Source organism: Olea europaea, unplaced genomic scaffold (genome assembly GCF_002742605.1).
Source record: "Olea europaea var. sylvestris unplaced genomic scaffold, O_europaea_v1 scaffold1307, whole genome shotgun sequence".
Classification (NCBI taxonomy): Eukaryota; Viridiplantae; Streptophyta; class Magnoliopsida; order Lamiales; family Oleaceae; genus Olea; species Olea europaea.
The window spans coordinates 118,787-131,536 of NW_019230541.1; positions in this window are offsets into that span (position 1 = coordinate 118,787).

Here is a 12,750-nt window from a genome sequence, read left to right on the forward strand (position 1 = left end):
CGATGAGAGAGAGAGAGAGAGAGAGAGAGAGAGAGAGAGAGAGAGAGAGAGAGCAGATACAAATATACTAGAAAGAGATTGGCATCTTCATTGTATGTGTGAGTGGGGTGGGAGCACCTGATTTTTGAAAGATAATTTTTTGTACTTGATTATTGAAACAGAATTAAAAAGCAAGTTTGTCTGTAATTTCCTCGAAAATAAATTTTTAGAAATTAGGAGCAAACAAGTGCTTAACTTTTACATAAGCTAACATAATGGATTGGAAGCCAACCCAATTAGATTTCTCTAAATTGGGCTTCTAATAAATTAGAGAGAGAGAGAGAGAGCAGATACAAATATACTAGAAAGAGATTGGCATCTTCGCTGTATGTGTGAGTGGGGTGGGAGTACTTGATTTTTGAAAGATAATTTTTTGTACTTGATTATTGAAATGAAATTAAAAAGCAAGTATGTGTGTAATTTCCTCGAAAATAAATTTTTAGAAATTAGGAGCAAACAAGTGCTTAACTTTTACATAAGCTAACATAATGGATTGGAAGCCAACCCAATTAGATTTCTCTAAATTGGGCTTCTAATAAATTAGATTAAGCCCTTGTTTGTCTATCATTATTTTAAAACTTTTTTCAAGCTAATTTTTAACCACATATTCTCATAATAAAATATTTAGCATGTAAATCTAAAATATATTTTTTTTACTTTTTAACCACATATGTTCCAAAAACTCACCATTCAAAAACTCATTTTCATTGAATAATGGTGGACAAATAGGGCGAAGACTTAAACCCAGTTATTAATTTTCTCATGGCATCATCAAAGCCCTAATGTGTCATCCAATTTTGAAGATGGCTACGGCTGGCAAAGGTGTCTGTGAGCTTCGTAATTTTTTTTAATAAAATTAAAGAAAATATAAAAAAAATGAAATAACACAAACTCATGGGTGAGCTCATGGATTTTACTTTTTTTTCTTTATTCACGGGGCGACTTCGGGGCAGGGGCGGGACGGGGCGCCCCGTGACTCATGATGGGGCGGGGAATTATGTCTCGCCCCGTCGGGGCGGGTTTTTTTGCCCCATTCGGGACGGGGCAAATTACCATCTCTAGCCCTAATGTGTCATCCAATTTTGAAGATGGCTACGGCTGGCAAAGGCGTCTGCGAGCTTTGTAATTTTTTTTAAGTAAGTTTAAAGAAAATATAAAAAAATAAATATGAAATAACACAAACTCATGGGTGAGCTCATGGATTTTACTTTTTCAGTTTGGCTTGATCTATAGGCTCTTGGTGAAATGAGTCGAGTTGATGAGTGGTTCGCACATATTGTTATCGTTAAACATGGCAGCCCATAGACAATCCCATGGAGAAGAAGATGAATGTTTTGATAATCTTTTATTTCTTCATTTCATTTCTTTTTTCTTTTCTCTTTCAATTAAGGTAAAGACAGCTAAAGTCATTTTGATGTAGGATTCGATGTTTTAACAGTCAAATTTAAAAGTTAGTCAAGTGAGAATTACACTTTTACAGTTTATAAAGGCTACTCACTTGTGTACACACTTTTAATAAGAATCTAGATGCCACCTTTGGCAAATGTTGGAGACTAATATTTCACATTATAATGAGATGAATAGTAACTTTTGGAAAAATGTGTGGTTAAAAAATAAAAATTTGGAGTTTATGTGTGTTTGGGCTCATTAAATTAATTTTTTTTTATCTTTCTCTCTCGCATTTTTAACCACACAATCTTATATAAAATAATATTACACATAAATCGAAAATTTTTATTCTTTTTCAATCACTCATTCTCCAAAAAAATGTTATTCCACCCATTAAAATTATAAATAATGGGGCCATAAGGAGGCTATTGAAGAATGTGCGATTACTAAGAAAAGAAAGAAAAATCAATTATAATTCAATGGGGCCAAATGGGCTTATTTGGATGATAAACATGTACTAATTCTCGAAATAAATCATAAAATTTACTTCTAACGAGGAGGGACATGTCCTGTCAAACATGATTTTTTTATTTTTATTTTTTTTAAAAGTAAGCCTTAATTCAATTTATATAAAAATAACTTTTAAGCATGTACAAATATACTCATCGTTGAATTTTATATATATAACATTTATAATCTTGTTTGATTTTCATTATTTCCAGAATACATTTTTCCATCTCTTCTTTTTAACAACACATTCTTCAATCAAATAATATTATATGCAAATTCAAATCATTTTTTTAACCACACATTCTCCATCAATCTACTATCTCGAAATGAGAGGTTAATGGTTTTTTACATATGGATACAAAATATATCCTTACCGAAAGTTTCTCATACTAACCCTAAATTTCTCTCTCGATAGTAGAGGCAAAAGAAAACTCCATGCAAATTCAATCGACGACTATGGTCGAGGAACAAAAGATCGTAGGTGTGATAAGGAAAAGAAAGTAACAAAGTCAGGGAGAGAGGTGAGGGACAGTACCAGCTTCAGTGGTGGTGATATTGCTATAGAATAAGGATTTGATGATGGTGCTGACGCCCTTTGTGGCAATGCTCATTGGGTGTGTTGTGATTCTCATGTGGCATCGTGCTATGGGATTGGCCAAGAACGTAGTGGTGCCGCCGTTGAAATCTATGGGTGCGCAAGGCCTTGGTCGAGCCAAAGGAAGTGGACAATAGAAAGAAGAAAATCACCGTCTTTTATGGGACCCAGACTGGTACGATTAAAGGCTTTGCTAAGGTAAGAAATTAATTTTATCTCTATGATGAATCTCCAAACAAAAGCAAATAAAGAAAAATGACACTGGAATTTTTCGTAAGAAAGTGAATGATTAGAGTTTTAAATTAGAGCTAAAGGCTAAAACAAAAGTAATACTCTTTTTGTCGCCACACTTAGTGTAACTTTCTTATTGTCACTGAAGTTTACTTCTCTACTTTCAAGTAAAATTACTTTAAGGCAATATATAGAAGTTGACAAGGACGGTCAAATTAATTAATAATTGAAAATAAGTCGAAGGTAACGAGGTTTTTAGAATAATTACTTAATTTCTACTTGCATAATGTAAAGGTTGCATGCACATTATTTTGACTGTATTTAGTGAACTAACTATTGTTTTTGCCGTTGTATCGGTACTTGCTGAGGAAGCTAAAGCTAGACATGAAAAGGTCAAGTTTAAAGCGATAGATATAGTGAGTTTTCATGTTCATTTTAGATGGGATATTCTACTTATGCTTTGCTTGTTTATTGAGTAAATATATGGTCTTGATTTTTTTTACCATCATAGGATGATTATGCTATCGATGATGAAGAGTATGAGGAGAAGTTAGGGAAGGAAACTTTGGCATTATTCTTTCTTGCCACGTAAATTCATCAATTCTAACTTCTAGCTATATCTAAATTAAATAAAAACACAAATTTATGTATATGCAAGTACAAAATGTATAGTGATAGTTATTTGTGTGCATGATAAGATTTGTAAGCTAAATGCAATAATATTTGGCATGATAAGATTTTGAGTGTACTAGAAGGACATAATACTTTAGAAAGCATCAACCACGCAATAAAAGACCTTATGTAAGTCATACTACTCTAGAGAAGCAAGATCGGAACTTTGTTAAGCACAAAAAAAGATAGATTCTAGTACTTGAACATTTGAATTGTTAAGTTATGATATAAAGGACTTTTTTTCTCGAATGTGACTTAATTGATGGTTAACATAGTATTAACATTTTCGTTAGTCACATTATTTTTAGATGAAAAGTAAGTTCAAACTAGTCTCTTCTCAATATATAAGAACTTTTAAGGTCATTGTGACTTACAAATTGAAGTGTCAATTTTCTATATTGACACTACCCGCTGTGTGAGTTAAAAGACATGTGACATGATGTTGCTAAGTCTCAAAGACATGCTTGTGTAGTAATTTTCTAGCTTGTATAAGACTTTGAACTTAAAAGTAAATGACCTATAATAAATGCGAGATAGATGAGAAGACTGAAAAAATGGACCAAAAAAAAAAACATATCGAATAGTAAGTGAATGGAAGTGGTTTTGATAAAGGATCAATGTTATAAATGTTCAAGTGCTTCAACTATACGGTTTGAATCTCTTAGCTTGAAAGTGGTTAAGCTAAAAGATCTTGCACTTGAATATATTCCTCTTAGTGTCGTTTACTTTTCAACACTATACATATTGGATCTTATCTTGTGTGGATAGTGGATTCAAGGGTTAGAATCCCACTTTATATGAGATTAAAAGATATATTATTCTACTGTTGAGTTTTTGACTTGATTTAAAGTAGATATATACAAATAATGAAGATAGAGTGAATGTTTATATGACTGATACTGCAACTTAGGGTTGCAAAGTGGAGAAATTGGCCTCCTATTCGATATTAAAATGGTATAAAAAACTTTACTAAATTTGATCTCAGTTATTGTTCTTCGAAAAGTAGTATCTTACTTGATCTTTTTCGTAGTAGTTTTGTTCGTACGTACAGTGGTGATGTTTATTATGGTTTTGGATATTTGTGTAGTGGATTGAGGTTTTAAGTTGAGAAAACCATTCAAAACTCTAAGAACTAAACTTTCATGGAATAAAACCATCCAAATTTCTTTAGGGGTTGTGATTAAGCAAGATAGAGATGAAACTTCACTTTTAATTACATTTATAGATGGATTCACGCATTTCAGATATGCCTCCAATTTTCTTAAATTAAAGATATTGTGTTGGTTTAAACTTTTTTGAAGTCGAGTAGAAAATCAGATTATGGAAGTGAAGACTTTGAGAATTATCTGATAGCATGAATCTCTATCACGAGATATTAATGATCTATGTAATGAAAGAGATTCTTATTTGATAGATTATTCTTTAATCACCAATAATTATATGGTGTATTTGATTGAAGGAATGAAAAATTGCTGAAAATTATGAGGTTAAAGATATACAATCCAACTTAAGTGTTTGCTTTTGGAAAGAGCATTGACTAACTACAATGTATCAGTTAATGGAGTTCTCTCAATATTGGTACTATTAGAATATATAAATTTTGGACATGTAGATGACTACATATAGGTTGTCATGGACTCATAATGGACTATATATGTTCTCGATAGTGTGTTTGGGAACATGAGTCTACTAAAAACGAGATGTATCTCAATGACATACATGTAGTCCAAAAATGTACTTTAAGTGAAATTTTTTATGGATATCAAGTCACAAAATGTGACATTTGATATTTTTCCCCGTAAGGGAGAAAAAATTGGAAAATATCGTTGAAATTGATATTATATGTATTGATGAATCAATTTTGAATATATAAGAGTTGATTCAAACTTTTGAATCAAGTGGGAGTAATCTGTTTTCGAGTTGGACCTATCTATCCGAGTGGGGGCCATCTAAGAACTAGCTAATTTCAATGACTCTTGGTTTCGAGTGGGAACTAAGATCTATTTAATATCAATGATTCTTGGTTCCGAGTGGGAGCTAAGATCTATTTAATATCAATGATTTCTTGATCAGAAAACCAATGAAGAATTTTGAGGAAAGTGATGAAAAGTATATATATGGAATATAGAATTTCAACCTAATATAGGATATGATAGAAGTACTATTTGGACATTATGTTTTTTTTAGAACATTCAAATTCTTGAAAATTAAGTGGAAGATTAATGAGTTTCTAATAAATAAAGCTTATCTATTTGAAAAAGGATATACTCAATATGAGTGTATTGAGTTAGAAATTTTTCATGACAATGGGATTCACTTCTATACGTCTATGATAGCCGTGATAGTATATTCAAATTTTGTGTTATATTAAATAGAACCAAAGATTGTATTTTTATTATTAATTGAGAAATGATTAAAGAAATCAACATGAATCGTCTTGTAAATTTCATGTTAATGTTTTTTGCATTGTGGTAACTTTACAGTTACACACATGGCCTAATATAGTCATCTTTACAGTCGTACTTGAGTTTCTTAACAGGGATAAATCTCTTACAAGAATTTCATTATATGAATGAAAATACTGTATTTGTGTAAAGGTATGATGGTAGGTTGTAATTCTAATTTTGATATTACATTGGATTGGCTAAGCATAAAAAGGAGTGTATAGAGACCATTTTGAAATTATTGTCCTTGATCTTTGAGACAAAGGATGTAGGTTTAACAAACTGTATAATTTGTGTTAAAAAGATTATTAGTCTTCTTGCTCTACACAAGAGTTTTATACTATAAACACTCGTGTGGAATTGCTTCCCTATTAATACTCCTATATCAGAAGGTGACCATATAAGTCTTCATAAATGCCCAAAGGCTCCATAAGTGCACAAAGAAATATCCAGAGAATCATATTTGGTACAATTAAGTGTTAGATAGGAGTATACTATGATGTATACTTGTCATAACATTGGTCATGCCATGGATCTAGATAGTATGTATCAATATTATATTTAGAAAATGTATTGTGATACTTGAAGGGTGCTGCTGTCGATTATTCTATTTCGTTGTCGAATGAATAACTTGTGATTGGAATAGATATACAATTGTCGACTAAGAATGAGAGTAAGTCGAGCACAATTGTTAGACTTGTGCACTCTTGCTATATAGAGTAGTACGAAGCACATATATTGTAATGTATATCTTGGCAGTTAAAGAAATTGTTTGGAAGATGTGTTGAGCATAAGAAAGTATCTTTGCAATATATATAAGTAAATGTGATATGTAATCATCACACTCTGAAAATGTCTAGAAATATTTGTTGGTAATATTAAATCTTTATAATTTCATAGAATATGGTACTTACTACATCAGAAAACTTTTGATTAAGTTTTGTGTGCCCACAAATAAACAATAGTTCATATGTAATCTAATTTGAGGATTATGAGATAAATGATTTGTATGCACATATAAAGTATGTCGAACACGAGTGTAGATTGGCTCACTCACACGAGCAATCACTTCAAACACTTTGAGATGTGTTGACATGAGACACAGTGATCATGTTGTGTACATGATCCAGTCACCATGATAAGATATCAAGATGAGATTACAACAAGTAATCGAAATGGATTTTACTATCCATTAACCTGTTTAGTAGCCAGATCGAGTTCTCAATTTGAGATTACCTAGAGGAATGAATATAAGGAGAACTCAAGTTAGGTGTCGGGAAATACCTGAACTAGAATCTGTACAGTGTTATTTGTTTACAAAGAGTATGACATATGTCCTAAGTAAGGGAGAAAACTTCATAGCATGTGTTTCATACCACGTGTACTTTTACGATCAATATTAGGTAAATGAGTGAATGATTCCCTACTTCCTCATTGTATGAGATCTTGAGGTTTATATAACCTCATATATACCCTTATGACTTTTAATTGTGTCTTGAGATTTTATTTTAGCGTTGCTACTTTAGCATGTTACCAACGACTATGATTGAATTGATTTGATAGGGCATATCTAGGAAAGCAACTGATTTAAAACTGAAAGATTCAAGTAGGAAAATAAAACTATTTCGACCAACATTTATATTTGTTTATAAGTGTATTTTATACACTTGTTCGAGGCCTTATATTAGCAATATTTGATCATTCTTTTAGCAAATTATATTCTCAATTGTCGTATTTTATATTTTATAGGTAAACTCTATAAATGAAAAGGAATTGAAGGAAAGAAGCAAAATTGGCGAAAAATGGCAAAATCCAAAACACGGGGATTAAATTGGCATTGGATGGAAAGTTTGGGATCAAATTCTACATTTTGAAAATTGAAAGACTTGAATTGAACTAAAGAAAGATGTTGGTTGCCCAAGTAATTGGATTTGAGGGCTAGAACACACATTCTAAAATGTTGTTGGATATTTCTGCAAATTACAACTACATATAGCAGAAAGATGTCAAATTAATTATCAAAGAGGATTTTAACACTTAGAATTTAATTGGGCTAGGACTTCATTATATTGGATATTTAAATCCCATTGGACTACAATTAAGGGCTGTTGAATGTGTATATATATACACATTGAGAAGAAACAAATTCTAGAGGCTGGAGAAGAAAATACATTCTCGAGGAGTTGGCGGCTGATTTCTTTTTGGGGAGTCTCTTTTCCAAGTCAAAAAAAGGTTGGCAGCTGTTTAGAGAGAGGGCAGAACACGTAGAGGAGAAAAAAACACATCGTAACTGGGGAAAAACTTTGAATTACCAACACAATTTGGGGGCCGCAAGACGGAAGAAGAGGAGACAAGAACAAACAATAAAAAAAACGAGGAGGCTGCCAAAATTGGTCTTTCAATTGGAGGAACATTACAAGTGGCTGACTTGGATTCTTTGACCAAAATGATTGCTGCCTTTGTAATTGAGACAAAAAGGTCAGCTTCTGGGAAAATTCGACAGTGGGAGGAAATAAGCAAAAAGTGGGCTGCAATATATATATTTACACAAACATTAGCAGCTTTGGAGAGACAAAAAATAAAATAAAATAAAATAAAATAAAAATTGAAGCTACTGGTTATTATAAATATATCATATATAACGCAGACAGAGAGAGGAAAAAGAGAGAATTACACAAACAGAGTTGGACGGAAGAAAAAGGCAAACACGAAGATAACAAAGACGTGACCACGGAAGCATCACTTTGGAATTATTCACGTTCCGTCAATTTTTGGTGATGTCTTTTATCTTTTATTTGTTTAATTCTAACACTATGTTAGGCTAATTTTTCATATTGTTAGAATGTGATGAACCATTGTTATGAATTTTTAATTTGAATAATTAGATTGACGTTAAATTTGTTCGAATGTTTGGATGCTTATTATCGTTTTCATGCTTTTCAATTAATTGGCCACTAGTAGAATTGTTCGTGAATTTTGTGTTATCGAGAGAGCCAATAGGATCATTAGCACAAAATAATAAACATTGTAAGGTTCGATAGAGGATAGAGTTATATCCCTATGCTTCGCATGGTTTTTATAGATGTTCTAACTCGTTTAATGCTTTCTTGCACGTTCGTATTTTCATAGAGATATAGAAAAATCACGTGTAGGATTATATTTAATTACTATCGAGAGAGGCTTTTAAAAAAAAATAGGAACATTGACCAACAAGTACGATTTTAAATTGTCAATTTAAATTGTAAAACTAAAATGGATTAACAAGGGGGATTTCACATCTTAACAATACTTCTCGTCAATTTGATAAATTTTTACTTTGCTTTCAATTTGGTTGCTAGATTTTTGCTAGATTTAATATTGTTTAGTCACAACTTGATTTTGCTATTCGATTAAGGGTAGTGTTAGCTTTAATTGGATCAAACACATAGTTCTCGTGGGTTGAACACTCTACACATCATTTTATTACTTGTTCACGATCCTGTCCACTTGCAGGTAATCAATTGACCATTTGTATTCACCGACCAGACAATTGTGTTGAACCTTTTAGGGTATAGAACACAATTGTGAATACAATGATGCAATGTTGGTTCAATTATGTCCATATAATACTCGAGGGATCGGAAATATTTGAATTAATGTTGGAAAATAAGTTTGGAGTCTAACGAGATGTGATGTGCCTCTAATAGAGCTACTATATATTCCTAACAGGTTTATAGTACCGTGAGCTCTAATATTACTCGTTGGTCACACGATCTATTTATCGTATGAATCTTTGAGGGATAGATCTTGAGAAGGATCTAAGGTGTGACATCCGTTGTCACTTATGGTTCGAATCAATCCCATCATGTACGAGTGGGAGATATTGGAAAATACGAATAATGGGTCGCCTATGTGGGGTGACCCGATCTGCAAGATTTTAAAAGGGTTGGAGGAAGTGGTTTGAATTTGGAATTCAAATCTATAACTCCTTGTGACCTCCATATAGAAGTTATGGAAAAGATGATAAAAGAAGGCATGAAAAATGGTGAAGATTCGTATGGAAATTCACAACAAAAATTGAAAGGTCTCTAGAACCATATATTTTATATGAAATCTCACAAAAAATGGCACTTAGATTGTGGATAATAATCTCCTTCCATTGTGATCGGGATTTGGACCATTGAAGTACTAGAAAATACAGATTTTGATGTTTGAATAGTAAGGTGATTCAACCACACAAAGATTTTTGAAATTCATCATTTCAAGTAAATTTTGTGACACGAAATTCATGTCAAAGTATGCTGCGAAATCCTACACTTCAATATCTGAAAAATTTTCAAGATCATAGATGTATGACCATATACCCATATATTCATCAAACTTACTCAAAGAGTAAGATCTTGTTTTTCTTTAATAGAGCTGTCTCATCTTTATTTTATTTTAGATGTCACTTTTCCCAAGTGTTCTATGCAAATAGCTTATTGCTTTGGGTTCTTGAAGTATTTTTATGTGTGCTTTGAAGTTGATGATGGAATGTATTTTTTATTGGGGTTTTGCAGATGCTATATCATCTTTAGATCAGATTGTGAATATTTTTTTTTTTTTGAAATTAGCAGACTCACCATGCCTACACTATATTGCAAGGTACATTTCTACTTTGTATGTAGATTTTAATTAGATGAACAAAAAATATTGAAATTCGTTCAAATTTCTGTCAACACACAAATATTTATACAAATTCATTTAATTTTTATTCTCAATGTTGTTTTGTGATTTTTTGTAACTGAAGTTAGGTTTTGAAGTTTTGGCTTGTGGTAAATAATTTAACTATTTGTTTAAGATAGCACTTAATCCTTTGAAGTCAAGACTACATTAATGGCATTCATTTGATCACTTTTTGCTGCCAATTGTTTTACCTGCTGCATTGTGAGTGATTTGCCTAATGAGCAATTCTCATAAGAGATTTGATTGCCTAAGCTATTTTATAGGGAAGATGATTTCTTGGATTTGATCAGGTGATAGTACTTCTGTTTAGCTCCCTACCATGTAGAAATGGAAGGTTGAGCCTCAGATTTTGAAGATGACAGCGAGACAATGAAATCAAATATTATGGCTTTTTGGAACGGCCTGAAATTTCTATATCAGTTGAGATTAACGGTGATCTTACCAATAAGAAGTCGGCCTTCGTGGTATTTCAAAAGCATAGTATCTTGATTTTCCAATATTGTTGATGTAGAAGCAAAAATGATCAACAAAAATGTAGATATCAAGATCACATTGATGGAGAAACTGGTTTCCATTATCAACTGGGATTTCATAAGAGCAAAAAATTATTCATGGTGGAAATGCATATTTCAGACGGTTCTTTATATAGGGAATAAATAAGAATAGAGGATGTGAACAATGCAAGAAGCATTATTAAGACAGATAAATTTGTAGAAGTTAAAATTATCTTTAACATTGAAAGAAAAACAAAGTATATGTTAAACATAAAAGTGTGGTAAGTCGTTAGTTTATCCCATTTGACAATTTTCTTGTGCAATTTTTGAGAATCATTTGCAAGTGAACTTTTGTTGAACGTTTATGAACCTTTAAACTAGCACATATTGTAACGACCCAGATCTCTGTACCCAAACCGTTAGCTTATATACTGTCCACTTTGGGTGGGCTTTGCGCCCACTTACCCCTCACGGCTTTCAATTGCGTTGCCCAATTGGTACCAAGATTCAACTTAAGTCTTACTTAAGAAAAATGTCATGAGTTCGAATCTTGGGGGACGTGATAGAAAGCCGTGAGGGGTAAGTGGGCACAAGGCTCACCCAAAGCGAATAGAATGTAGGCTAACGGTTTGGGTACAGAGACCCGGGTCGTTACAAAAAAAATGCGCATTTTTTTTGTAACAACCCGGATCTCTGTACCCAATCCGTTAGCTTACGTACTGTCCGCGTCGGATGGGCCTTCCACCCACTTACCCCTCACGACTCGGTTGGTACCAAAATTCAACTTAAGTCTTACTTAAGGGAAAGGTCATGAGTTCAAATGCTGGGAGACGCAACAGAAAGTCGTGAGGGGTAAGTAGCGCAAGGCCCACTCAGGTACCAGGATTTAACTAAAGTCTTACTTAAGGGAAAGGTCATGAGTTCGAATCTTGGGGGACGCGACAAAAAGCCATGAGGGGTAGGTGGGCGCAAGGCCCACCCGAAGCGCATTTTTTGTAACGACCTGAGTCTCTGTACCCAAGTCGTTAGCTTTACGTACTGTCCGCTATAGGTGGGCCTTGCGCCCACTTACCCCTCACGACTTTCTGTCGCGTCCCCCCAGGATTCGAACTCATAACCTTCCCCTTAAGTAAGACTTAAGTTGAATCCTGGTACCAATTAGACAAGTGATTCAACTTAAGTCTTACTTAAGGGGACGGTTATGAGTTCAAATCTTGGGAGGATGCGACAGAAAGTCGTGAGGGGTAAGTGGACACAAAACCCACCTGAAGCGGACAATACGTAATCTAACGGCTTGGGTATAGAGACCCGAGTCGTTACAAAAAAACGAGCGTTTTTTGTAACGATCCGGGTCTCTGTACTCAAATCGTTAGATTACGTACTGTCCGCTTTGGGTGGGCACTTGCCCAATTGGTACCAGGATTCAACTTAACTCTTACTTAAGAGAAATTTCATGAGTTCGAATCATGGGGGACGCGATAGAAAGCCGTGAGGGGTAAGTGGGCGCGTTTTTTGTAACGACTCGGGTCTTTGTACGTATTGTCCGCTTCGAGTGGGCACTTGCCCAATTGGTACCAGGATTTAATTTAAGTCTTATTTAAGAGAAATGTCATGAGTTCGAATTATGGGGGACGCGACAGAAAGCCGTGAGGGGTAAGTGGGCGCAAGGCCT